This window comes from Pelodiscus sinensis, chromosome 19, assembly GCF_052426305.1.
Source record: "Pelodiscus sinensis isolate ZL-2025 chromosome 19, ASM5242630v1, whole genome shotgun sequence".
Taxonomy (NCBI): domain Eukaryota; kingdom Metazoa; phylum Chordata; order Testudines; family Trionychidae; genus Pelodiscus; species Pelodiscus sinensis.
Window position 1 is genome coordinate 27,250,373 of NC_143070.1, and position 26,346 is coordinate 27,276,718.

At 52.7% G+C, this 26,346-nt stretch overlaps 10 non-coding genes across 10 annotated transcripts; 6 read left to right on the forward strand and 4 right to left on the reverse strand.

Moving 5' to 3' along the window:
• Nucleotides 1–2,963: 2,963 nt before the first annotated feature.
• TRNAI-UAU (transfer RNA isoleucine (anticodon UAU)) lies at nucleotides 2,964–3,057 on the reverse strand. The gene is made up of 2 exons: nucleotides 3,020–3,057; nucleotides 2,964–2,999 (listed from the first exon to the last, which is right to left on the reverse strand). It is a non-coding gene; the product is annotated as a tRNA-Ile (tRNA).
• A 1,385-nt stretch (nucleotides 3,058–4,442) lies between these two features.
• On the forward strand, nucleotides 4,443–4,514 carry TRNAC-GCA (transfer RNA cysteine (anticodon GCA)). Its single transcript has one exon. It is a non-coding gene; the product is annotated as a tRNA-Cys (tRNA).
• Nucleotides 4,515–6,095: 1,581 nt separating this feature from the next.
• On the reverse strand, nucleotides 6,096–6,169 carry TRNAI-AAU (transfer RNA isoleucine (anticodon AAU)). Its single transcript has one exon. It is a non-coding gene; the product is annotated as a tRNA-Ile (tRNA).
• A 1,672-nt stretch (nucleotides 6,170–7,841) lies between these two features.
• TRNAR-CCU (transfer RNA arginine (anticodon CCU)) lies at nucleotides 7,842–7,914 on the forward strand. Its single transcript has one exon. It is a non-coding gene; the product is annotated as a tRNA-Arg (tRNA).
• A 3,563-nt stretch (nucleotides 7,915–11,477) lies between these two features.
• Nucleotides 11,478–11,559, forward strand: TRNAS-UGA (transfer RNA serine (anticodon UGA)). The gene has a single exon. It is a non-coding gene; the product is annotated as a tRNA-Ser (tRNA).
• Nucleotides 11,560–14,021: 2,462 nt separating this feature from the next.
• On the forward strand, nucleotides 14,022–14,104 carry TRNAL-UAA (transfer RNA leucine (anticodon UAA)). The gene has a single exon. It is a non-coding gene; the product is annotated as a tRNA-Leu (tRNA).
• Nucleotides 14,105–15,604: 1,500 nt separating this feature from the next.
• Nucleotides 15,605–15,676, forward strand: TRNAQ-CUG (transfer RNA glutamine (anticodon CUG)). Its single transcript has one exon. It is a non-coding gene; the product is annotated as a tRNA-Gln (tRNA).
• A 5,490-nt stretch (nucleotides 15,677–21,166) lies between these two features.
• On the reverse strand, nucleotides 21,167–21,239 carry TRNAV-AAC (transfer RNA valine (anticodon AAC)). Its single transcript has one exon. It is a non-coding gene; the product is annotated as a tRNA-Val (tRNA).
• A 421-nt stretch (nucleotides 21,240–21,660) lies between these two features.
• Nucleotides 21,661–21,733, reverse strand: TRNAK-CUU (transfer RNA lysine (anticodon CUU)). The gene has a single exon. It is a non-coding gene; the product is annotated as a tRNA-Lys (tRNA).
• A 1,891-nt stretch (nucleotides 21,734–23,624) lies between these two features.
• Nucleotides 23,625–23,696, forward strand: TRNAC-GCA (transfer RNA cysteine (anticodon GCA)). The gene has a single exon. It is a non-coding gene; the product is annotated as a tRNA-Tyr (tRNA).
• The last annotated feature ends 2,650 nt before the right edge of the window (nucleotides 23,697–26,346 follow it).

The window sequence follows — 26,346 nt, forward strand, 5'->3', positions numbered from 1 at the left end:
GAGAGAGGGGCTGGCTACACCTACCCTGCAGACTTCTTGCTCAAGAACTGTTTTGTGCAAAAGGTCTTGCACAACAGTGTGTCCACACTCCCATGTGCTTTTGCACAAGAGAAGTGCTTTTCTGTAAGAGCGCCCATGGCAGTGTGGACGTTCTCCTGCGCAGGAAACCTCTGATGGGCATTTTAGCCATCGGGCTTTCTTGAGCAAGAAACCCCTGTTGCCTGTCTACACTGCCTCCTTGTGGATGAGTTATTGGGCAAGGGGCCTTATTTCTCGTGGGGAGAGGAATAACTCTTGTGCAAGAAGCCCTGTTTTCTGATGCTGTACTATACATTTACATGTGCAAGAACGTGCCTGCAGTGTAGACGCTCTGCAAGTTTTTGCGCAAGAACATCTGCTCTTGCACAAAAAGCCTGCAGTGTAGATGTAGCCCTGGAATGTAGACACAGTCTGAGACAGACAAGGAAAGGAAGTGGCCAGAACCTCCCCCCAGCAGGCTGGTCCTCAGTAGGCTGGGTGCATCTACACAGCACCCTCACCTCGAAGTGAGCTGTGCAGTGTGAGCGGCTGCCCAGGACCCCAGAGGAAGGTCTGTGGGGAGTTTCCAAGGCAACAACAACTACAAAGTTTCATAATCTACACTCATGTGACTGTGATTTATTCCTCCACTAACAAGTGTGTCTGAAGGGATGAGACATGCAGGGCCCAGGTGCAGGGAGCCGGGTCACATTCTCCTACCTGAGTCTCAGTCCTGGCTGAAGCCTGGCTACAGAGAGAAGAGGCCAATGCAAACAGCCCCATGGCAGTGAGGGAGTCAGTACGTGGGTGCGTGGAGCAGGGAGCTGGGGGCAGAGCTGGGCTCTAACTCACTAGGGTGCGTCCCATAGCTCAGAATAAGCGATGCAATTGGGTAGCTTATTTCAAGTCAATTTTGAAATAGCTTATTTTGTAATTCGGTGCTGGCTACACAGCACTTAGTTGCAAATAAATGGCTGTTCTGAAACTCTCCTCACTCCATGAGGTTTGCAGGGACGTCAGAATAGGGAGCCCGTTATGGTTTGAAACAAGGGGCTTGCTCTTAAGATGCGTCAGTGTGATACAAGCACCACGTCCTAAACCTCCGAGCTAGCCGGCCCACGGGTGTCAGTCCCACAAGTGGCCCTTTCGGAAAGGAGCCTCAGTTCGCCACAGAGCCCTTGTAGGGTCTACAACAAGGTGGGTGGGGTAGAGGAGCTGCTCACATGCAGAGGATTTAGCTCAAATGGGAAACCCCTTGCTTTATATGCAAAGAGTAGTGGGATTGATGCCCCTTTTCTCCAGCTGCAGCTTTGTCTTGGTTCCTAGTTTTCACTGTTGGGGGCTCAGTGGCCCCTCCCTCTTCCTACCTGCTCTCCCAAAAGAGACAGACCTGGCTCCCCTTTCTTTTCCCCCAGCAATTGCCATGCTGAAAAGCAGAGTGGAGATATCAATCCTAGCAGTCTATCAGGCTGTGTGGTGCAGTGGAAAGCACGTTGGACTTTGAAGTGGCACTGGTTAATATAAACCCATCTAGACAGTCAAAGGCTGTGGGTTCAAGTCCCACCAGAGATGCCTTAGCTGCTTCCTTGTTTCCAGGATGCTGCTTTTACAGACCAGTCAATCCTTAGGCTGACACTGGGGTGGGCTGGCATGCAGGCAATCCCCAACAGACCCCATTAAGGGTGGAGGAAAGGGCTGGGCTAGGACTTGGGGGTCTGGACGCGGGTTGTTCTGAGAGGCTGCAGGTGCTGATAGATCCTCCCTGTCTCCTACCAGTGCTGTGCAACAGGCAGGCAGGCTCGAAGCTTTGCTGGAAAAAAGCACCAGTCTAGAGGCGGATCTTTTGGAAAATAAAACCTTTTCTGAAAGATCCCTTATTCCTTATTTTAAGAGGAATAAGGCCCCAAAGGGACAGACCCAAAGCAGCCGCCTGGTCCTAATGCCGGGCCTGCAGCCAGGGGGAGGGAGAAGAATCTCTCCTGCTACAGGCCTCTGCTCTGCCATCTGAGCTATGGAAGGTGCCTGAGGCAGGCTGCTTTGCCCAGGTGGCCCTTGGACGAGTGCCAGGGCAAGAGCCCCCCGAAGGGGACGGCCTCCCAGGGGAGGGGCAGGAGAACCCAGCAGCACAGGGGTGTCACAGGCGCTTCACTCGCAGAAGGACCCTTGAGTGATCCAGGCAGAAACGCCGCGTCTCGCTCCCTGCAGCTCCCCTTGCTGCCCTGGCAGGCGCTGCCCCTTCTCCCACCGGCCTGGGCCTGGCCTCCCTCCCCCGCCCGGCACCACAGAAAGCCCCTTGGCGTGAGCCTGGGCAAGCCAGAGGCCTCAGGCCGGTCCCCTCTGAGGGGCTTGTGCCTCGGCCTCCTCTGCCCTTGGTGCCGGCTCTCCCGGCTGCCCCTGAGTGCTGCTGGCCAAAGGAGGCAGCAAGGCAGGAGAGGGGGGAGGAGCAAGTCCCGCTGAGGCCGACAGCTCGGGCTTAAGCCTCTAGCCCCAGCACAAAACCTTCAGCCGGGCCCGTGTGGCTCCCTCCTGCCCCCGCACACGCTCACAGGGGGAAACGTGCCCCATGTTCCATCCCCGCGCCAGGCCTGGGCGACGGGCTCAGCCCTCCAGTAGCCCACAGGGCCTGTGAGGGACGGACTGAGAGCAGGGCCCCACTGACACCCCCCGTCCTGCCCCACTGGCCTGCGTGCGGCGCTGGCACGGGACAGGCAGGAATGCCAGCTGGGACAGAGCAGCTTGGACTGACGGGTGAGTCTCACTTGCTGACCAGACTCCCAGGCCCTGGGCTATGGGGACAGCCTGGGGGGGGAGCGGGGAGGAGAGAGGGTGTGAAGAAATTCCAGGGGGGGCATGAAGGTTTTCACAAATCAAAAAGCGGGGAGGAGTGATGCCGAAAAGTTTGGGAACCACTGCAAGGGGACAACCCAGCAGGGACTAAAAGTGAGTGCTCCAGGTGAGGTTTGAACTCACAACCTCAGCATGTCTCCTACAAGTACTGCCTTATAAGTACTGTGTGCTGACCTATTGCGCCACTGGAGCAGATATTTGCAGTGCTTCTTCAAAGTCCTTAGATTGAAAAAGTCAAGATGCACAAAGTGGAATTGAAGTTTCTGCTGAGCCCTTGTTCTTTCTTTTCACAGGCAGAGCCGGGGGACTCCGCACATCCAGAGACCCCTCCCTCTTCCTCTCTGCTCTCTGAAATAACCCACCCTAGTGGGGCACAAAGCTGCTGGAGGCCAGAGCACGAGAGATGATTTGCACGTGGGTTAGTGCTCCCTTTGCACGTGAGAGGTAGCAGGATTCACTCCCATCTTCTCCCACCTGCTCGCTGGTGCTGAGGGGCTGGCCCCTTTCCTGCTGCCCCAACTCTCATTCCCACAATGCACTTTGTGCAGGGGCCGTTGGTCTTTATTGCAAGGCATGTGGCTGGGAGCCAGGACCCTTCCCAAAGTATACAAGTCCCCCGCCCCCGTTCTGCTCACGCTCTCTGGCTGCCTCCAGCATGGGCTGAGCTCAGGGGTCAGATGGGCGACCTGCCCTGCAGCTGTGATGGCATCAGGCACCTGAGCACAAGTCTGCTCACGAAACTCTAATGGGCCTCAGACAAGCAAAACCCCCCTTAGTGAACCTCAGGGCAAGGAAGCCAAAAAGCACAAGGACCTCCCAGCAACCACCCCAGCCCGTCCCACTGAGATTTAAACTCAGAGTGGAGAATTCAGAGTCATTAGTGCTGCCCCTTACACCTGGGACCTAGACAGAAGGTCTGGGGTAGACACCTGGGACACTCAGTTCTCATTCTGGCCTCTGCTCTCCTGGCTTCCCTCCGGCTGCTTCATCTCTCAGGACTCTCTGGCTACGTCTACACGGCACGTTTATTTTGGAATAAGATATTCTGGAACAGTTATTTCAAAATAGCACGTCTACACTGCAGGGAAACCTCAAAATGAGTCTGAGGAAGCTTCCCTAATGTAGACGTGCTACCTTGATTTAGAGCCCCAGGTTGAATAACTTAGAATGGCCCTCGGGGGGGGGGGGGGATATTTTGAAATAGCAGAAGTGAGCATGTACACGCACCTCATTTTGAAATAGCTATTTCAGAATAGGCATTTTTCTGTGTACAGCGAGGTCTACAGAAGTTGGAATTAGCCGTCCGTTATTTCAGAGTTATTTCAAAATAACGGAATTGCTGTCTAGACTCTTGCCTTGTTATTTTGGAATAACGGCCATTGTTTCAAAATAACTTTTCTGTGTGGACAGAACCTCTGTCCTACCCCAGTTCTGATGCTTTCTGGACAAACTCCATGTTAGGACCAGTCACAATCTGGGGTCAGTGAGGGTCCGTCCCACCTGAGATGTGTGTTCTACAAAAGCCTCCTGTTCCCCACCCACTTCTCAATACTGGCTGCAGACACTTTTTTTCATATGGGGGTGTAGCTCAGTGGCAGAGTGTTTGACTGCAGATCACATGGTCCTTGGTTCAAATCCAAGTGCCCCCTGCAAGAGTGTCTATTTAATAGAGACACTTCCTTTGTATGTGAACTCTTTGAATGAATACAAACCTGTAGGCTACCTCTACATGGCAGGGTTTTTGCTCAATGTTCTTGCACAAAAACATGCAGAGCACAGCATGAGTGTTCTTGCATAAGTAAATTTGCACTACAGCGTTGGAAAACAGGGCTTCTTCCAGAAGAGTTATTCCTCTCCCCATGAGGAATAAGCCCTCTTGCACAAGAGCTCTTCCACAAGAGGGCAGTGTAGACAGGCAACATGAATTTCTTGTGCAATAAACCTGTATGGCTAAAATGCCCATCAGAGTTTTCTTGCACAAGAGAGCAACCACACTGCCATGGACGCTCTTGCACAAAAGCACATCTCTTGTGCAAAGCACTTGGCAGTGTGGACGTGTTCTTGTGGAAGACCTTTTGCACAAGAACGCTTACGCAAAACAGTTCTTACACAAGAAGGCTGCAGTGTTGACGTAGCCGTCGTGTTATGATGGTGTTTAGGTCAGTAACTGGGGCCACTAAATGGTGCTTGTGACCTGTAACCTAGGGATCCATGTTGGATCCCCTCAGGCACCGGCCACTCAGAGATTGCTCAGAACTGGGTTTTTCTGCCAACTGGCACGAGGATTCCTGAAAATAAGCGGCGGAACAGCTCTGCATAAGACGATTTTTTTGTGCAAGAAGGAGCAGTGTAGACAGCTTCTTCTTGCACAAAAGTCTCTGCTGCAAAAATGATGGCTCATTAGGTATGCAAATGAGGTGTGGCAATATTCATCCCCACACCTCATTTGCGTATCTTATTGCACAACAATGTGCGGTGCAGACATAGCCAAGGAAGCCAAACACTGGCATTACCAAGGATTTGCAGCAAACCAGTATTTCGCCAGCGGGTCCCACTGAGGTCGTGGTGCAGAATTCAGACTCACTTGCCGAGGAAGGTTCTAGAATCTTCCTGCTTTGCACAAAATTTTTTAAGCTTAGACAGAAAGCACAGGGGCCATGTTTACACTGACGGGTTCTTGAGCAAGCAATATGCAAATGAGGCTAAGCGTGGACTATCACACTGCTCCTTCATGCACAAGGAACCCCCGTGACAATAAGCAGCGGAACGGCTCTGCACACGAAGGCTCTGTCTGCACTGGTGGCTTCTTGCACAAGAACATGGCCACACAGGGCTGCTGACGCAGGTGACCAGGTGGTTGGCAGCAGTGTTGTGGGCCGGGCACATGCCCCAGGCCTCCTGGACATATGGAGCCTCCCTCTGTGGCTTGGGCTGGAGGAACCTGCCCCCTGCAGGGAGCCTTGGGCCAGCCACTGCAGCAGCAGGAATTTGGGAATCACGTCACCCCATTGGGGCAATGGAGGGAAGAGAAGGGTTTTCCCTGCCATTAGGGAAAGCAGGCCAGGCCAAGGCCCTTTTGGCCACTGGGGCTGTGCAGGCTGGAGCCTCCTCCTACCAGTTTTCTGTCCTGAGTCTTGCAAAGCTCTCAGCCTTTTGCCTGTTTCTGCTTCCCTGTCCATAGCAGGCAGCTAAAGGGTGGGTGAGGACAATCACCAGAGCAAACATTTCAGTGGCCAGCATGGGGCTTGAACCCACGACCTTGGCTTTATTAGCACCACGCTCTAACCAACTGAGCTAGCCGGCCTGCCAAGACTAAGCTCACAAATGGCCCTTTCAGAAAGTCACCTCCGGCAGTTGCCGGGATGACTGGAGCTGCCAATGGCTCTTCTCTGACAGCGCCACTAGTGACTCATTGTGACGTGGGCTGGCTAGTCCAGCTGGTTTGATGTGTCACGGAAATCCAGACTCAGGGTTGGAAGGAGAGAAACACTTTTATTAAGAGCTGTGGGAAGTTTCAAAAGAAAGACTTCCAAAATCAAATGTCCATGGTAACCTTATATACATTCATGGTTGCACACAAAATAGAATAGACATCACATAAGCTAGTGACAGCGTTACAATGGGCTTAATGCTTAAAGCTACTTTTATCTCGATATGCAGAGATAAACTTAGTTACATGGGTGTTAGTCTCATCCTTGCAGCAGAAAAGCTAGATCAGGCTGGTTTTAGTAGGTTAACTATCTCTCACATACAACGCAAGGTCACGTTCAGTCAGTTGCATACACACTTCACATTGTTCCTTTTAACAAAATACATTTTCCTTCTCAGAGGTTTGGTCATGGTTGCTGGCAGTCAGCATGGCATGTCACCCTCCTGTCACACTCGGTGCCAGAAGAACAAAGCTTGCAAAGGAGTTTGAATTCCCTCCATCTCCCCTTGCTGCAGCGGTAAAAGAAATCCTGAAACCGGCCCCTTCTCCTGTCGCTGGAGGGATGGAAATGGGGCCGTTCCTTGTGGAGAAAGAAGTGGGTGTGTCTGGAGGGGGATTTGTGCTCAAACCACCCCACAGACCAGAACCCCCCATTAGGGGCAAGGAAGAGCCTTGAGTCAGGCACTTGAGAACTCTCGGTTCCTGATACCCTATGACGGCATATTAGGAAGACTGGTGTACACAGCATGGGTAGCTCAATTGGTAGAACATGAGACTCTTAATTTCAGAGTCATGGGTTCAAGCCCTATGCTGGGCGATGCCCTTCTTTAACTCACATTCTAAGCTTGCGAGCAATTCCCTCTCAGCTTTCACGAGGCTTTTAGAAAGAAAAAGTCTAGTCCTGGGGCCCAGCTTTAGTAGAACCAGAGAGAGAACCAACTGCAATTTCCATCTTCTGAGGAGAAGGGAAGAGGATTTTCTTCTCCTCAGTTCTCGCCACATCAGCCCAGGAAGGAGAAAAAATAACCCTCCGCCCGCTGATTGTCCCCTGTCAGCTTCTATAGCTTCACCTCCTTCCACAGCAGCTCCAGCTTTGAGCTGCAAATCTCAAGGGGTGGTGAGGAAATGAGGAGCTGGCAGCTCGGGTTAGTTGCTTCCCTGAGAACAAGAGGTGGAGAGTTCACAAGGTGCATTTGCCTCCCCCGCAGAGCAGGGTGTTGGAAAGAGCCAGGAACAGAACAGTCAGACAAGTTCCACCCCCACCAATGTGTGTTTCTGTGGTGTAGAGATTTTCACAGTTGCCTAACATGCAAAAGGTCCCTGTGTAGCCAGTGCCAAATTACAAAATAAGCTATTTCAAAATTGACTTGAAATAAGCTACCCAATTGCATCACTTATTCTGAGCTATGGGACACACCCCTAGTGAGTTAGAGCCCAGCTCTGCCCCCAGCTCCCTGCTTCACCCACCCACATACTGACTCCCTCACTGCCATGGGGCTGTTTGCATTGGCCTCTTCTTTCTGTACCCTGGCAGGTTTTTCTTTGTGCCTCAGTGGCCTAATGGACAAGGCACTGGCCTCCTAAGCCAGGGATTGTGGGTTCAAGCCCTGTCTGGGGTGACAAAGAGTTTACCTTCCTCTGCTTTCTGAAGTAGTTGGCAAGGATGCTCCACAGTTGCTGTCTCCCTCTCTACAGAAGCTGTTCAGACCCCTCACTAGCAAATGCTGGTGTTGGGTGCAGATCTGAACGCTAAAAGCCCAGGTATTTAGAGGGAAGGGGAGTGTTTTGCCATAGAAGACCCAGGAGTAACAGGCAGAGAAAGGTGGCTGTGGCAGAGCAGGGTCTGCTTGGAGACAAAGTGGAGCTGGGGGATGAGAAGGCCCATGACAGACAGTGTGTAGTCAACCTGTGGAACTCCTTGCCAGAGGAGGCTGTGAAGGTTAGGACTATAATAGAGTTTAAAGAGAAGCTAGATAATGTCATGGAGGTTAAGTCCATAAAAGGCTATTAGCCAGGGGATAATATGCTGTCCCTGGCCTCTGTTTGTCAGAGGATGGAGAGGGCTGGCAGGAGACAAATTGCTTGATCATTGTCTTCGGTCCACCCTCTCTGGGGCACCTGGTGCTGGCCACTGTCGATAGACAGGATACTGGGCTAGGAGGACCCTTGGTCTGACCCAGTACAGCTGTTCTTATGAGACTCCGGGGGGGGGGGGCTAGTTATTTGGTCTGGCAAAGTGACAGAAAATCCCCAGGCCCTGAGCATGGTGCGGGTGAAGCCCATGGGGCAGTTTGCCTGGTGGGGTTTGCAGCGTGGAGAAGCTGGGAAGCTCTGTGAGTGGATAAGGTTCCTGGCTGAGCTGTGCCCCCTGCCGTGTGTGTGACTCAAACTGTCCCACGTCCCCTTTTGTGTGTCTGTTGCGCTTCCAGCTTCTTTCCTCAGGCACGTTCATCCGGCAAAGACCCCAGCAGGGATCTTGTATCTTCCTTTGTGCAGCTCAGCCGCAGACACTGCCAGAGCTGAAAGGAAATTGCTGCACTTTGGGAGTCAAAGGTGTCGTCTGGCACCATAGGGCAGTTTCACCCAACAGCCTGAGGAGGGCACCATGGCTCAGCTGGCTAAAACATTTTCCTTATAAACAGAAAAACCTGGGTTCAACTCCCAGTGGTGCCTTGTTGGAGCCTTTGTTCACATTTTCCCAGGTCCTTCTGGGACACAGAAGAGGCCTCCCCTGGCCACCCATGGAACTGCTGGTTCAGGAAAAGGCTGATTGGGGAGGAGTGTTGGGAAGAAGGAAACCACAAGTGAGAAGCACCTGATGCCCACAGACCCTCACTCTCCATGGCTGCAGGAGCTGCAGAGGTTTCACCCTCAGGCTCTCTGAGCACGGACACCCCCAGGGAATCACAAGGGCGTGTGGTGCTGGCTCTCCTGTCCCAGCAATTGCAGTCAGAGCCCTGCCTTGCCAGTGCCAGTCACAGCAGCCTCTGCACCCGCTCCAGGCTTGTGGTTTCCTTCTTCCCAACACTCCTCCCCAATCAGCCTTTTCCTGAACCAGCAGTTCCATGGGTGGCCAGGCTCTGACTCTTGTCCCCTTGGTGCCCCCATCTAAATTCTCTTTTAAATTGGTCTTTATGGTCCTGCTCAGGGCGTTTTTCTCCTCAGCAGCGCACAAGAGAGAAGCTGTCTGTCGCCTGCCCCTCAGCCTGACTCCCTACTTGGCCCCATTCCTGCCTCGTTTCCCGGGCTGACCCAGTGGCTGAAAGGGGCTGTGGCTGCTGCTGACAGGGAAGAAGCTGCGTCCTAGACCAAGTCAGAGCCAAGGTCAAGGAATTGTGGCAGGGGTATGTGAGGGAGGAACCTCATTACTGTGCATGCTCTGGGAGAGGATGAAAAACAGAGAGAAGCAGACCACAGCTGCAGAACCCATTTGCACCTGTTTTTTCAGGGTGCTCCTTCTTTACATTGCATTGGCTGGGACTCAAGCCTAGGTCAACTGCTTGGAAGGCAGCTATGCTCACCACTATACCACCAATGCCTGCCTGCAAAGCTGCTGGGAAAATTAGTGAGGGAAGCCCATGTCTGCCATGAGGCTGGCCAGAGGCGAGAGGGTGCCTGTGTGGTTTGGGTAAAGCAGAACTTCTTGGCCATTAGGCAAAGACCAGAAGTGGTGACGCTGGGGCAGTGGCTGCCCTGCACTCTCTGTGGTGTGAGGAGCCGGGCAGGAGAGGAGTCTCAGAGGTTGTTGGGTGGGAGAGTAGAGTTTATCGGACTTTGGGCTAAGCTCTAGAGCAGCCAAAGGAGAGATGGGGAAGTGATTTCTGGAGACTCTGTGTGGCCTGGCGATCAGGACCAAGAGCTGTTCTTGTGTTTGTTGCTGTAAAATGTTGTTTCTGGGTCGTTTGGCTAAGCTCGAGCGCTTCTGCCTTCCAGAGAGCCATGTCACAGGCACAAGCCCCCAGAGACTCCTTCCGGGACACATCACAGGACCAAGCAAGGGGCAGCAAATGCCAGGCACTGTCATTGTCTAGGCCAGAGATAAAGTCCCTCTTGGAGCTGTGATCCCAGGAGGAGTCTCTGCAGGCCCTGCAGTCCAGGTGGAGGAATGCGGACTTTTATGGCTGAATGGCTGATGGCCTTGCAAAGAAAGGCCACCTCCCACCCTGCATCTTAGACCAAGTCAGAGCCAAGGTTAAGGAATTGCGGGGGGGTATGTCAGGGCTCGTGAGCGCAGCTCCCGCTCTGGGGAAGCACCACAGCACGGTGCATACTCTGAAGAACTCGATCGAATCCCAGGGTGTGGGGAGCCCCTGTCTCCAGGGATAGTTGTGGAGTATGGGATAGAGACACCTGGGCAGCTGCAGCTTCAGGATGACAACGCTGATGACCTGCAGTGCCAGGAGACGCATGAGGACTCCCAAACATCTTCAGGCAGCGGGGAGGGAACATCAGGTGAGTGCTGGGAGGTTGCAAAACACAGGACATGTCTACACTTGCAGTTTCCTTCAGGAGAGGGATGCAAATGGAGACATTCAAAATAGTAAATGAAATTGGGATTTAAATATCCCGCGCTACATTTGCATAATCGCATCCAGGCGTTGTTTCAAAATACTTTATTATGAAATAAAAAACAATGTTTAGATGCAGTTATTTGGGGAGAAAACCCTTCTTCCGAAATAACCCTTAAACACTCCCCTCTGGTCTGGACCTAACAGCAGTGTCAGCGTTTGCTAGTCAGGGCTCTGGACAGCACCTGCACAGAGGGAGATGGCAACTGCGGGACGCCCTGGCCAACTGTCCCAATGTCTCCCAGCAGAAAAGAAAACAAAAGAGGCCAATGCAAACAGCCCCCTGGCAGCCAGGGAGTCAGCACATCAGTGGGTGGGGCAGGGAGCTGGGGGCAGAGCTGGGCTCTAACTCGCTGGGTGACGTTGGCCCATTCAGTGAACCTCTCCCTGTCTCCATGGCCCTGTCTGTACAGCAGGGACAGCAACACTCACAGGCCCACAGGAGGGGGCTGGTTTGATGCTTCACCCCATGGCCCAGCAATGAGCCCCCCAAGCTCCCTCTGTGCTCGGGGAGCCAGGTTTGCTGTGTGAATTCGGTGGGGTAGGTGCTGTCAGGCCTGGGCACTGGGATTAGTTACCAATTTCCCTGGCCCTGGGGCACTACTGACTCCATAGCTGTGATGGCCGAGTGGTTAAGGTGTTGGACTTGAAATCCAATAGGGTTTCCCTGTGCAGGTTCAAATCCTGCTCACAGTGAGGCCTGAGTTTTGACCACACCCCCTGACCAGGCGGCAAACTGCATAACCCCTGAGCCACTCTCCCTGTTCCCAGTCAATCCCTTTCTGCGCCTTTCCGAGAGACATGGCGCAGGGTGCCTCATTATGGGTCCCTGAGCGCTAGGGAAATTCTCAGCTCCTGCAGCCTCTGCCTCCTGCCCAGCACCCCTAGAGCGTGATAGGAGTTGAGTGAGAGGATGGAGCGTCTGGGCCTGCCCCCAAAGGTCCATCCATGAAGGGCAGAAATGCTGGGGATATGACGTGGGTCACCCCTCCCTCCCGAGGCGCACAGCCCCCCCCCCCACCCTGTGTTGGGAGCAAAGGGTCTAGAGAAGTATTGGGGGGGGGGGGCGGGTCTTGTTCCCTGCTCTTGCTCTGCCTTGGGCAAAGAATTAGTAACAGAATATTTGTCCAACTTTATGTACAGAAAAAAACTGACAAGCATGTTTCTGTCCCATGTTTCTGTGGGGTAGTGGTTATCATGTTTGCTTAATATGCAAAAGCCTCCAGGTTCAAAGCCAAGCAGAAACAGGGGTGAGGGGGTTCTGCTCTTAGTGTGGCTCCCCAGGTAAACACAGCTCCTGCTGCTTGGGAAAAGCCCAACTCCCAGGCTGAGTAAACCAAGGAACAGCAGGAGCCCTGCCCTAGAGGGGCCAGTATGTGTAAGTGCATGGCCCAGACAGACAGCCCCAGGCAGGGAGGACAGAGCTGCCTGACATCTCTAGTGCTCCACAGGGCACATGGGTGTTAACAACATGCTCATGTGGTGCCACGTTCCAGCCAGGCCAACAGGAAGTGTTTCTTGTGGCATCACCCCGGGGGCTTCCAAAGTTGAGCAGCTCTGCATTCAGGGTTCTTACTAATATCAAGAACCTCAAGCAATGTGAAGCCAGAGTGTGATGGAACTGGAAAGGAAAATATCGCTAGTAGAAGGAACTTTTTCCAAGGAGGCACTTAGAGTTGAACCAAGGACCACTTGATCTGCTGTCAAATGCTCTACCACTGCAGCCAGTGTTGGGAACTGGGCAGGGAACAAGAGACTTTTGTGTAACACACATCACAGGTGGGAGGGACCCTCACTGACCCCAGATTGTGACTGGTGCTAACAAGGGATTTGCTCTGAAAGCAGCAGAGCTGGGGCAGGACAGACTTCTGAGTGATGAAGGGGCTGGAGGGAAGCCAGGAGAACAGAGGCCAGCCTGAGAGCAGAGAGGCCCAGGTGCCCCTGTGGGCTGTCAGCTGTAGGTGCCATGGTGTAAGGGGCAGCACTCGGGACTCTGAATCCTCCAAGATCAGTGGGACTGGCTGGGTTGGTTACTGCAAGGTCCTCGCGCTTCAGGTGCTTTGGTTTCCTTATCCTTAGGGACAATGGAGACAATTTTGTTCCTCCTGCTGGGTGTCTGAGGCCACTGGAGCTTGGTCTCCAGACTGAGTAGGCGGGTGGGAGGGGTCTGATGCTGTCACAGCTGCAGGGCAGGTCACCCACCTGGCCCCTGAGCTCAGCATGTGGGCGACAGCCAGACAGTGTGAGTGGAAAAGAGGGTCGTGGGGGGAGGGGAATTCATATATTTTAGGAAGGGTCCTGAGTCCTGGCTCCCAGCTACACACCTTGGAACAAAGACCAACGGCCCCTGCACAAAGTGCATTGTGGGAATAAGAGTTGGGGCAGCAGGAAAGGAGACAACCCCTCAGCACAAGCAAGTAGTGGAAGAAGATGGGAGTGAATCCTGCTACCTCTCACTTGCTACCTCTCACTGCAGCACTTTTCCAATGCAGCTAATTCTGCCCCACCTGCAACCTCTCTCCAGCGCTCTTGCCACTGCCTAGCCCAGGAGGGCTGGTGTCCAGCACTCTCTGCCCCAGCGTGGCTGGCTTTTGGGGACAGCAACTAGGAATTTGTGGGGCTACTGCAGCCACTTAGCCCCCTGGCTGGCTCTGCCAGTAAAAAGACAAACAAGGATTTCTCCCAGCATTGATCCCTCTACCTCTCACATACTAACTGAACACATTGCCATTTGAGCTAATACCCCTGCGGGGTTGCGTTTAGACTGGTCAGTTTTTCCAGAAAATCAGCCGCTTTTCCAGAAAAACTTGCCAGCTGTCTACACTGGCCGCTTGAATTTCCGCAAAAGCACTGACTTCCTACTGTAAGAAATCAGTGCTTCTTGCGGAAATACTATGCTGCTCCCATTCGGGCAAAAGTCCCTTTTGTGCAAAAGGGCCAGTGTAAACAGCTCAGATTTGCAAAAATGGCGATCGGGGCTTTTTTGCGGAAAAGTGCGTCTAGATTGGGACGGACGCTTTTCTGCAAAAAGTGCTTTTGTGGCAAGTGTCCATGCCAATCTAGATGCTCTGTTCCGAAAATGCTTTTAACGGAGTGTGAGAGTGAGTCCCTGGTCTGTTTGGAGAGAGAACTTTCACCCTTCCAGCAATCTAAGTACCACCAGGATGGCCGAGTGATTAAGGTGTTGGACTTAAGCTCCAATAGGTGTTTGTCTGCGTGGGTTCAAACCCCACTCCTGGTAGCTTCTTATTTTGGAGAGACCTCAATCTGGATGGTGCTTTGTCCTGCTGTGAGGCAGGGGACTGGACTTCATCTCTGAAGGTCCCTTTGGCTGTGTCTGCACTGGCGGTATCTTGCGCAAGGGTTCTTATGCAGGAACGCGTCCACCCTGCCATGTGCGAGATGTGTTTTTGGGCAACAGCATCAATGGCAGTGTGGACGCTCTCTTGTGCAAGAAAGCTCTGATGGCCATTTTAGCCATAGGGCTTTCTTGCACAAGAAACATCTGTCCCATGTCCACACGGCCCTCTTGTGCAAGAGCTCTTGAGCAAGAGGACTCACACCTGTTAGAAAAGAGCGTAGCTCTTATGCAAGAAGCCCTCTCTTACCACGCTTTACTGTAAAATGTCTTGGCTACGTCTAGACTACATCCCTTTTTCAGAAAAGGGATGTAAATTAGATGTATCGCAATTGCTAATGAAGCGGGGATTTAAATCTCCTGCGCTTCATTAGCATAAAAATGGCTGCCACTCTTTTTGTCAGAGAAAAGCGCCAGTCTAGACGCTGATCTTTCGAAAAATAAAGCCTTTCCCAAAAGTGCAACCTCTGCAGCTCCTGCAACCGTGGAGAGTGACTCTCGTCCCCCCTCCCTTGGGATGGACAATGGCAACAGGTGGAGGAGCTGGGAGAGAAATCCCAGAGAGCAGCCCCATGACTAAACTGGCCAAGCAGCTGCTGGGTATCGAGGAGGTGAGGGAGGCAGCCCCCAGTGGTGCCTGGCCAATGTGTCTGCTATTCCTGCCATCCCTCCCTACGTAGCTGGAGTTGGCCATGTCCCCACAGCAGGAAGCCAAAGGGGGCAAAGAGCAGAAGTGCTGGAAGCTGGTGGGGGTGGCCTCTGGGTTTGATTTAGTGAGTCTTAGTTGGACTTGCTAAATCAAACGCTGTAAGATAGATTGTGGCCATTCCTCCCCAGCTGGACGTGGTCTTTGTTCTTCTGCAGGACACGGCCAAAGGAGAGTAAGGACGAGCCAATGGGCATCCAGATCAGATCACACCCTTGTTGAATGGATGGAAACAGAAACCAGACACACACACAGAGCCGGTTTGAATTGGTTCCAGCTGAGGGACGGGTTTGTCTGGTATATGTGCGTTGGCACTAGAGCATGTTAGGGGTTTGTGGTCATTTGAAGAATCCCTGTTCAATAGAAATCCAAAGTGTGACACACCTGGAGATGTAAAAGTTTCATTTCAATTGATGAGCTTTTTAAGGGGGCACTTGCTACACCCCCATAGCAACCATGTGTTTGCATCCAGTGTTGGGAATGGAGCAGGAAATGAGGCTTTTGTGTGACTCACATCTCAGGTGGGAGGGCCCCTCACTGACCCCCAGAGTGTGACTGGTTTTAACAAGGACTTTGCCCTGAGAGCAGCAGAGCTGGGGCAGGACAGGGAGTCCTGGGAGATGAAGCAGCTGGAGGGAGCTGAGAGTCAGAGGTGCCCACTGCACTGTCACACCACAGGTCCTATGGTGTAAGGGGCAGCACTCAGGACTCTGAATCCTGCAATCTGAGTTCAAATCTCAGTGGGACCTGCTGGGGCTCAGCTGGTTGTTACAAGGTTCAGGTGCTTCTGCTTCCATGCACTGAGGTTCAAGAAAGAGAGTTTTGTTCCTCTTGCTGGGTGTCTGAGGCCCCTGGAGCTCCATCTCCAGACTGAGCAGGCGGGCAGGAAGGGCCTGATGCCATCACAGCTGCAGGGCAGGTCACCCACCTGGCCCCTGAGCTCAGCCTGTGCTGGAGGCAGCCAGACAGTGTGAGCAGGTCAGATTGGGGGAAGGGTCCTGAGTCCTGGCTCCCAGCCACGCACCTTGGCAAAAAGACCAATGGCCCCTGCACAAAGTGCGTTGTGGGAATAAGAGTTGGGACATCAGAAAAAAAGCCGGCCCCTCAGTACCAGGGCGCAGGCAGGAGAAGATGGGAGTGAATCCTCTACCTCTGCCCTGGCTTAGCCCGGGAGGGCTGGGGGGGTCTAGCAATTTTTCACCCCAGCTTTGTGGGAAGCCAAGTAGGAAGGGGCCATTGCAGGTGCACAGCCCCCTGGCCTGCTGTGTCTGTGGGAAGAGTTCAAGCCCCTTGCTGGGTGAAGCCCTTCTTTAACTCACATTCCCAGTTTGCAAACAAGTCACCTTCAGCTTTCACCAGGGTTTTAGAAAGAAAAAGTCTAGTCCTGGGTTCCAGCTTTAGTAGAACCAGAGAGAGAACCAACTGCAATTTCCATCTTCTGAGGAGAAGGGAAGAGGATTTTCTTCTCCTCAGTTCTAGCGACATCAGCCCAGGGAGGAGAAAAAATAACCCTCCGCCCGCTGATTGTCCCTGTCAGCTTCTGTAGCTTCACCTCCTTCCACAGCAGCTCCAGCTTTGAGCTACAAATCCCAAAGGGCTGGTGAGGAAATGAGGAGCTGGCAGCTCGGGTGAGTCGCTTCCATGAGAACAAGAGGTGGAGTGTTCACAAGATGCAGAGCAGGGTGCTAGAAAGTGTTGAAATTTGCGTAGCTTTTTGCAGAAGAACAGTGCAGTGTAGACATAGACTGAGTGTTGTTCAGCACTAGTAGGAGACAGGGAGGGAGAAAACAATCTAACTGCACCTGCAGCCATTCAGAACGACCCTCAAACCCAACCCCAAGAACCAGCCCTTCCCTCCATCCTCACTGGGGTCTGCTGGGAACTGTCTGGACTCAAACCTACCCCGTTTTCACCCTAAGGATTCCCTGGTCTGTAAAAGCTGCGTCCTGGAAATGAGAAAGCAGCTAAAGTGACACTCATGGGACATGAACCCACAACTTTTGAATGGTTAGCTGGGCTCACATGAATTGCTGCAGCTTAAAAGTCCAACATGCTTTCCATTGCACCACAGAGCCAGGTATCACCATGCTCTGCTTTGCAGCATGGCAATTGCTGGGGGAAAAGAAAGGGGAGCCAGGTCTGCCTCTTTTGGGAGAGCAGGTAGGAAGAGGAAGGGGGCCACTGAGCCCCTGACAGTGAAAATAAGAGATGAGAACAAAGCTACAGTTGGAGAATGTGGGCATTGATCCCACTGCCTCTCGCATGCTAAGCAAGCTCTCTACCACTTGAGCTAATTCCCCTGCCCATGAAAGACTCTGCTACCTCACCTACCTTGTTCCAGAGCCCGTAACGTCCCTGCAGCAAAAAAAATTCAGGACCAGACTTGAGAGAGAAACTGCTGAGCTACACTTCATCTTCAAGTTTGACACAATCAACTCTGGATTAAACAAAGACTGTGAATGGCTCGCTAACTAGAAAACAACTTTTCCTCTCTTAGAATTCACACCTCCAGATCAGCTGCTAGAAGTGGGCCTCATCCTCCCTGATTGGATCCACCTCGTCATCTCCAGCCTGATTCTGGCCTGCATATTTATACCTGCCTCTGGATATTTCCACTACATGCATCTGACGAAGTGGGTCTTTGCCCACGAAAGCTTATCCTCCTACACTTCTGTTAGTCTATAAGGTGCCACAGGACTCCTCCCCGCTATAACGTCCCTGCGGCTGCCTAAGGCTTCTTTCTGAAAGGGCCACTTGTGAGACTGAGACCTGTGGGCAGGCAAGGTCGGAGGTTTAGGACGTGGTGCTCATATCACACAGACACATCTTAAGAGCAAGCCCCTTATTTCAAACCATAACGGGCTCGCTATTCCGACGTCCCTGCAAACCTCATGTCGCGCGGAGTGAGGAGTGAGGGATCGGAATTGTGATTTATTTGGAACTAAGTGCTGTGTAGCCAGCGCCAAAATACAAAATAAGCTATTTCAAAATTGACTTGAAATAAGCTACCCAATTGCATCGCTTATTCTGAGCTATGGGACGCACCCTAGTGAGTTAGAGCCCAGCTCTGCCCCCAGCTCCCTGCCCACCCACAATGAGCTGAGGTGCTGCAAAAGTTCCTTGTGAGAAGAATTTTCCCATCAGTGGAGAATGTGGGTATCGATCCCACTGCCTCTCGCATGCTAAGCAAGCACTCTACCACTTGAGCTAATTCCCCTGCTGTAGCAACAGAGCCCCTCTTGGAGGCTCTTCCCTTCTCCACAGGAACATCTGTCTTCTAGGTCAGTTAGTCAAGGGAAAGGAGAAAACTCCAACGAGGCTCCTCCTCACACTCGTGCTTGTGACCCTCATTCTCTCTCTGGCCTGAAGGGCAGATCTCCAGAAGGAGACTCCCTGCAGCAAAGCCATGGGGGGCTCTGAGACGCCATTGTCATGGACTCTCTGTGAGGTCATCACCTCCCAACCTCCTTTAGCCAATAAGCTGAGGGGCTGCAAAAGGCCCTTGTGATGTCACTGCCACACCCACCCCTGCCCTCCAGGGCTAATGTCCTGCCCCAGGCAGCCCCTTTGCCTGGCTGAGCTGCTCCCAGGGGTGAAACCAGGCTTGTGGTTTCCTTCTTCCCAATGCTCCTCCCCAATCAGCCTTTTCCTGAACCAGCAGTTCCATGGGTGGCCAGGGGAGGCCTCTCCTGTGTCCCAGAAAGGCATAAGTAAATGTGAGCAAGGTACCACTGGGACTTGAACCCAGGATCTCCTGTTTAGCAGGCAGGTGCTTTAGCCAGCTAAGCCATGGTGCCCTCCTCCAAACAGATTTTAAAAATGGCTCCTTATGTTTCCAGACAACACTTTTGACTCCCAAAGTGCAGCCGTTCCCCACTTCCCTCCAGCCATCGAGCCCAAGCGGTGTCTGGCCCCCTGGGCACAGAAAGCTACAGCTCAGTGGGCAGGGGCCTTTGGCTTCCTTGCTCATGGGATGCTGTTGCAGGAAGGGCTGCTCAGCAGGGGTGGGGTTCATCTGTCGGGGAAGGGAAGAGTATTTGGGTGCAGACTGGCTCACCTAGTGAGGAGGCTTTAAACTAGGTTTGATGGGGGCAGGTGCCCAAAGCCCAGAGTTAAGTGAGCAACATGGACACCTAGGAGATGGGCCAGAAATGGGAGAGAGCAGGGGCTGTAACAGCAGAGATAAAGGAGGGACATGGGACCACTGGGAAGCAAAATCTAATCTGTGTCTTAGATGCTGGTACAGACACACAGGATGATGTGTAATAAGCAGGAAGTTGGTATCACAGGGACTTGGTGGGATAATACACTTTATTGGAATATTGGCACAGAAGGGTAGAGCTTGCTCGGGAAGGACTGGCAGGGAAAAAGGGAGGAGGAGTTTCCTTAGATATGAAACATGCGAACACTTGGCCTGAGGCGGAGATGGACACAGGAGCAGACTTTTCAGGAGTCTCTGGGTTAGGTTAAAGGGGTAAAACCGCAGGGTGATGTCTCTAGGCGTCTATTCCAGACACCTCCCCAGGCAGAAGAGGTGCCTGAGGCTTTTTAAACAATTAACAAAATCATCCAAAGCGCAGCTGGTTTCACACACACTCAGCCTCACCCACAGCTGGGAGGCAGTTTGCAGTGAGCTGAAAAGAAACTGGCTAGTAAAACCAAGGCTCAGGATGCGTCTGTGTCCAGATGTGAAAACAGCTGGCAGCCAAATGCTGGTCTGTTCCTGCCCTCCCCAGGCAGGTGAATCCCCTCCTCTGGGTGTTACAGGCTGGACTTTGCCTGTCTGGCTTTTAGCCAGGGAACTTTTCTATGCCCGGCAAACGTGACACCCACTGCACTGCAGAAACCAGTCCACTGCCTTTTGCAAAGAGGCCCCTAGAAGCACTTATCCGCCTTGTTGTCTCTGCCTGTAAAACAAAGGAAAAAACAAATATCTACCACTGGAGAATGTGGGTCAAAGCGAGCGCTCTACCACTTGAGCTAATTCCCCTACCTGTGAGCAAAGTCCATGCCCCACCCACCTTGTTCCAGAGCCCACAACGTCTCTTCTGCTAAACCCTCATATAAAACTCAGCAAATCTCCAGAGAAGTTGCGGTTCCCTTTACAAGACTCTGCACAGCTCAGTTCCAATCAGCCGGTCTTCCCTAGAGCCCGGAACATCGACCACGGCAGCGTCGCTCTTACGCCCAGTGTAGACACGGCCTGAGAGTGTCACAAACCAGCCCCAGACACATTCCTGGCTAGGACCAGTCACAGTCTGGGCTCAGTGAGGGTCTGTCCTACCTGAGACGTGTGTGACACAAAAGCCTCCTGTTCCCTGCCCGGTTCCCAACACTGGCTGCAGACCCAGTGATATTTGGTGCCTTGGCTGCTGTCCCTGGTGGCAGGGAGCTGTCCCGTACCTGCACTTCATCCGCCGCCCAGAGAGGCGGCAGCTCTGTGAGGGCGAGAAGCCGGGGCATTTCCCTGCATGTGTAAAAACCATGGCCTGGTGACACACCTGGGGGAGCTCTGCAATGTGACCCTGGGTCCCAAGACAGAAAGTGCAGAATCCCACTTGATGAGCGCAGGAGGCTCCGAGCAGCCTGGTCTGAATCAGGCTGGACAGCCCCACTGCTGGAGTGTCAGAGCCAGACACTAGAGTTACAGGCACGTCTCTCACACACACAGAAGTCCTGTCACAAGCTCCTTGCCACTCCCATCATGCAACGGGGGCAGGGCTTGAGTCCAGACAGTTCCCAGCAGACCCCAGTAAAGGTGGAGGGAAGGGCTGGTTCTTGGGGTTGGGGCTGGGAGTTGTTCTGAAAGGCCGCAGGTGCCTTTAGACCATTTTGTCCCTCCCTGTCTCTACCAGTGCTGAGCAACACTCAGGCTGTGTCTGCCCTACACTGCTCTTCTGGAAAACCTACGCAAATTTCAAAACCCAATTTGTGCAGCTTTTTTTTTGGGGGGGGGGGGGGGGAGAAGAGGCTTTTCTGACATTTGGCCTGTTACACTGGGCAAGTCACACAAGGGAGGCAGCAGGCAGAGCCGGCCCAATGCACCAGCCTCCCAGGGCAGGGGAGGCCAAGGCACAAGCAGCTGCCCAGCCTAATTTATCTGGCTTCCCCAGGTTGGCACCCAGGGGCATTATCAGCTGACATTACCCCCCCCCCATGTCATATGACCGTTGGGCTCATCAACAGGCTGGTTAGCAGCAGCTGCAGTTACCTGGGCTCCACAATAGGAGAAGACCCTATGTTTCTGCCTGGCTTTGAACCAGGGACTTTTTGCATGTTAAGCAAACGTGATAACCACTACACCACAGAAACACATTTCAAGGGGTGGAACTTGTCTGACTGTTCTGTTCCTGGCTCTTTCTAACACCCTGCTCTGCAGGGGAGGGGGATGCTCCTTGTGAACACTCCACCTCTTGTTCTCAGGGAAGCGCCTAATTTCCTCACCAGCTCCTTGAGATTTGTAGATCAAAGCTGGAGCTGCTGTGGCAGGAGGTGAAGCTACAGAAGCTGATGGGGGACAATCAGCGGGCGGAGGGTTATTTTTTCTCCCCGCTGGGCTGATGTGGCTAGAACTGAGGAGAAGAAAATCCTCTTCCCTTCTCCTCAGGAGATGGAAATTGCAGTTGGTTCTCCTAAAGCAGGACCCCAGGACTAGACTTTTTCTTTCTAAAACCCTGGTGAAAACTGAGACCCAACTGCTCACAGGCTGAGAATGTGAGTTAAGGAAAGGCACCGCCCAGCATGGGGCTTGAACCCATGACCCTGAGATTAAGAGTCTCATGCTCTACCAACTGAGCTAGCCAGGCTGTGTTGGAAATGTTTCCTAATATCCCAACTCAGGGTAACAGGAGCCAAGTGTTCTCCACTGCCTGACTCAAGGCTCTTTCTTGCCCCTAATGTGGGGTTCTGGTCTGTGGAGAGGTTTGAACTCGAACCCCACTCCCGACACACCCACTTCTTTCCCCACAAGGAACGGCCCCATTTCCATCTCTCCAAGGACAGGAGAAGGGCTCTGGCCTGTTCTCTGCAAAATGCTCAGCCTGTTTCATTTTCTGCAGGAACGAGTGGGATCCATGCGCCCTGTTCCCCAGTGAGAGGTATGTGTCCTCTTCCCCCCGTTCCACAGACACAGCAGGCCAGGGGGCTATGAGCCTCCAGAGGCCCCTTCCTACTTGGCCTCCCACAAAGCTGGGGTGAAAAGCTGCTAGACCCCAGAGATAGCAGGATTCACTCCCATCTTCTCCTGCCCGTGCCCTGGTACTGAGGGGCCTGCCCCTTTCCTGCTGCCCCAACTCTTATTCCCACAATGCACTTTGTGCAGGGGCCCTTGGTCTTTCTGCTAAGGTGCGTGGCTGACAGCCAGAACTCAGGACCGTTCCCCCACTCCCTCCTCTGACCCGCTCACACTGTCTGGCTGCCTCCAGCACAGGCTGAGCAGGTGACCTGACCAACAGCTGGGAGAGCATCAGGCACCTGACCACAACTCTCATCAGTCTTGGGATCAAGCTCCATTGGGTCTCAGACACCCAGCACAGGAGTAAAACTGCCTCTGGGGAACCTCAGGACAAGGAATGTAAAACCCACAGAGCACTAGGAGCTCACAGCAACTAGCCCAGCAGGTCCCACTGAGACTTGAATTCAGATTGCAGGATTCAAAGTCCTGAGTGCTGCCCCTTACACCATGGGACCTACATATACAGCTTCTGGTGGGGACCTGGGATATCCAGGTCTCAGGCTGGCCTCTGCTCTCCTGGCTTCCCACCAAGGCTATGTCTACACTCGCGGCTTCTTGTGTGAGTAATATGCAAATGAGACTAAATGTGGAACATCTCCAAACCTCATTTGCATACCTAATGAGACACCATTTTTTTCAGAAGAGGCTTTTGGGCAAGAATGAGTTACATCTATTACTTTTCAGGAAGAACAGCATTCCTTAAGAGGGTTTTTCTTGGGCAAGAAGGGGCAGTGTAGATGCTCCTTCTTGCACAAAAACCTCTTCTGAAAAAAATGGTGGCTCATTAGGTATGCAAATGAGGGTCAGCTAGATTCCATGCTTAGCCTCATTTGCATATTACTCGCGCAAGAAGCCGCGTGTGTAGACATAGCCCAACAGTTTCATCTCTCAGGACTCTCTGGCTACATCTCCACGGCACATTTATTTTGGAATAAGCTATTCTTGAACAGTGATTTCAAAATAGCACGTCTACACTGCAGGGAAACTTCAGAATGAGTCCGAGTCAGGCTCCGGTAATGTAGACGAATTATCTCGATTTAGAGCCCTGGAAGAAATAACTTAGAATGGGCCTAGGGAGGGGCCATTTTGAAATAGCGGAAGTGGAGCATCTCCACAAGCATTATTCTGAAATAGCTAATTGGGAATAGGTGTTATTCTTTGTAGAATTAGGTTTACAGAAGTTGGAATAAACCATCTATTACTTTAGATTATTTCACATTAACGGAATTGCTGCACAGACTTTGGCATTGTTATTCTAAACGGCCATTATTCCAAAATAACTTTTCTGTGTAGACAGAACCTCTGTCCTGCCCCAGCTCTGCTGCGTTCAGGACAAATTCCTCGTTAGGGTCCATCACAGTCTGGGCTCAGTGAGGGGTCATCCCACCTGAGATGTGTGTTACACAAAAGCCTCGTGTTCCCTGCCTAGTGCCCAACACAGTCTGCAGGTATCTGTTTTGTGTGGGGGTGTAGCTCAGTGGCAGAATGTTTGACTGTAAATCAAGTGGTCCTTGGTTCAAATCCAAGTGCCCCCTTAGGAAATCTTCCTTTAATAGAAACATTTACCTCCCCAGTTCTATTGCCTCCTGGATTTCTGTTGTATGTGGACTCTTTAAATGAATACAAACCCTTAATGTTTTCTGACACCAATACACATAAACCAGGCAAACCCATCCCTCAGCTGGAACCAGCTCAAACCCGCTGTGTGTCTGGTTTGCGTTTCCAGCAATTCAACAAGGGTGTGATGTAGATGCCCATTGGCACGTCCTTGGTCTCTATGGGCTGAGCTGTGCAGAAGAACAAGAACCACACCCAGCTGGGGAGGACGGGCTGCCGTCAACCTTCTGGAGTTCGATTTAGTGAGTCCAACTAAGACCAGAGAGCACCTGACTAGCAGCCAGAAATCTGCTCTTGCTGCCTTTGGTTTCCTGCTGCGGGGACATGGCCAAGCTCAACTGCAGGAAGCTGACTCCAGCTACATAAGGAGGGATGGTGGGAGGAGCAGACACATTGGCCAGGCACCACTGGGGGCTGCCTCCCTCAACTCCCCTGGACCTGGCAGGTGCCTGGGCCAGCTTAGCCATGGGTCTGCTCTCTGGGACAGCAAACACGGACACAAGGCAGGATTCTCTCATTCTAGGACCATTTGTTGGTTTTTCACCTGTCACAGATACAGACTAGCAGGGCCCCACCGAAGGGAATGACTATGTGGCCCTCAGACCTTTTGTTTGCTGTTGCCCAGGCACTGCTGAGCTCACAGCTGTGATGGCCGAGTGGTTAACGTGTTGGACTAGAAATCCAATAGGGTTTCCCTGCGCAGGATCAAATTCTGCTCATAACGAGGCCTGTGTTTTGGCCACACCTCTAACCAGAGCAACAAACCCTTGAGACACTCTCCCCACACTCCCCATCCCCTGTCAATCCCCTTCTACTTCTTTCAGTGCCACGTCCAGACTGAAGAGGACACTCTTTCTACGAGGCAGAAGGGACGTGTCCAGAGAACAGGGTTTTCCAAAATGTGGTGCCATGTAGCAGCAGATGGCAGGAGCCAAAGAGGCTTGACAGCCTGTTCCATCCCAGCGCGCCGCCCTCCCAGCCTGCTGCTGCTGCTGCTCCAGGAGGGGGTGTCAAGCCATGTGCATCGGGGCATTGTGATGTCACGTGTGATACCAACACACAAAGCCCTGCCCCCCACCCCAGGAGCTACTGGCAGACAGGCACAGACCCTCTGTCCTCATCTCTACAACCAGCTGTTCCCAAGGGGGTGAGTCTGGGCAGAAGGTGATTCCAGGATTCTGTTCCTGCCCTTGTGGACAGAGACACCTGGACAGAGAAGCAGCCCCAAAAGGCCCCTCCATAGCTCAGCTTATAGAGCAGAGGACTGGAGCAGCTGCCCCTAGGTGGCTGGTTTGACTCTACTTCTAAGGAGAGTTCTTTTCCCCTCCCCTGGATGAGGCAGAGCAGGCAAGGCCCTTTTAGGGGGGACAGACAGGCTCTCTACAGAGGACCCAACCAACAGCTCAGCCACAGAAACAAAGGTCTCCTGCCAGAGCCAGGAAATGAACCAGACACCTTTAAATCTTCAGTTTAACACTGTCCCCACCAAGCTAGTTCAGCAGCTGTCAGGGAAGCTTTTCCCCACAGCAGCACACAAGAGAGCAGCTGTTGCCAGTGGCCCTGTAGGGCAAGATGAGCTTGACCAAGCCTCAGACCAGCTGGACTAGCCAGCCCACGTCACAGTGAGTCACTAGTGGCTCCATCAGAGAAAAGCCCTTGGCAGCTGCAGAGACGTCCCTGTAGCTGTCTGTACTGTCTTTTCTAAGAGACCTCTCGGGGGGCTGCTGGCTTGGGTGTTTAATGCTTGATACTAGTAATGCCAAGGTTGTGGATTCAAGCCCCATGCTGGCGCCAAGGCTGTTTGGTTTGGTGCCTTGCCTTTGTGTAGCTACCTGCTATGAACAAGGAAGGAGAAAAAAATCCCTGAGAGGTGAAACAGTGGAAAGGAAGCATGGAGCAGAGTGTCAGCTCCTCTTCCTGTAGTGCTGCCCATGCAGGAGAGAGAAGGGGCAGTTTGAGTCACCCAGCTCTGCCCCATGTGAAAATGGCAAGTGTTACCTTAGCAGTGAGGGAGAGGTGGGAAGGAGCCTGAAGTCACCTCTTGGGTCACAGCTGCTGTAACATGTGACAATGAGGTGAGAAAAATGACTAGACAGTGGCCATGTGAAACATCTGGCTGGTTTCCCTGAGTGGGAATCAGACCAGACCAGCAAGAGTTTTGTATCCTAGCCACTAGACCACCAGAGACACCTGACACATGCCTCTTTGCTCACCTACACTAGCCTTTCACAGGATGAGGGTGATGAGGATCCATTCTCTTTTGCCCAAAGGGGACAAGAACAGAAACCAAACAGAACATCAAAGCAGCCAGACTGGGCCATGCCAGTTGCCAACTAGCTCAGGATCCTGTCTCACAACAGCAGCCAATTTCATTGTCCCGAGGGAATCCTCAGGACAGACACTTAAGTGATCCCTCCCGTCACCCATTCCCAGCTCCTGGAATACACTAACTAGGGACACCTGCCCTGTCCATCCTGGTTAAGTGCCATTCATTGTGGCCACCAGGGCTTCCAAAGTTGAGTAGCTCTGCATTAAGGGTTCTTATTAATGTCAAGAACCTCAAGCACT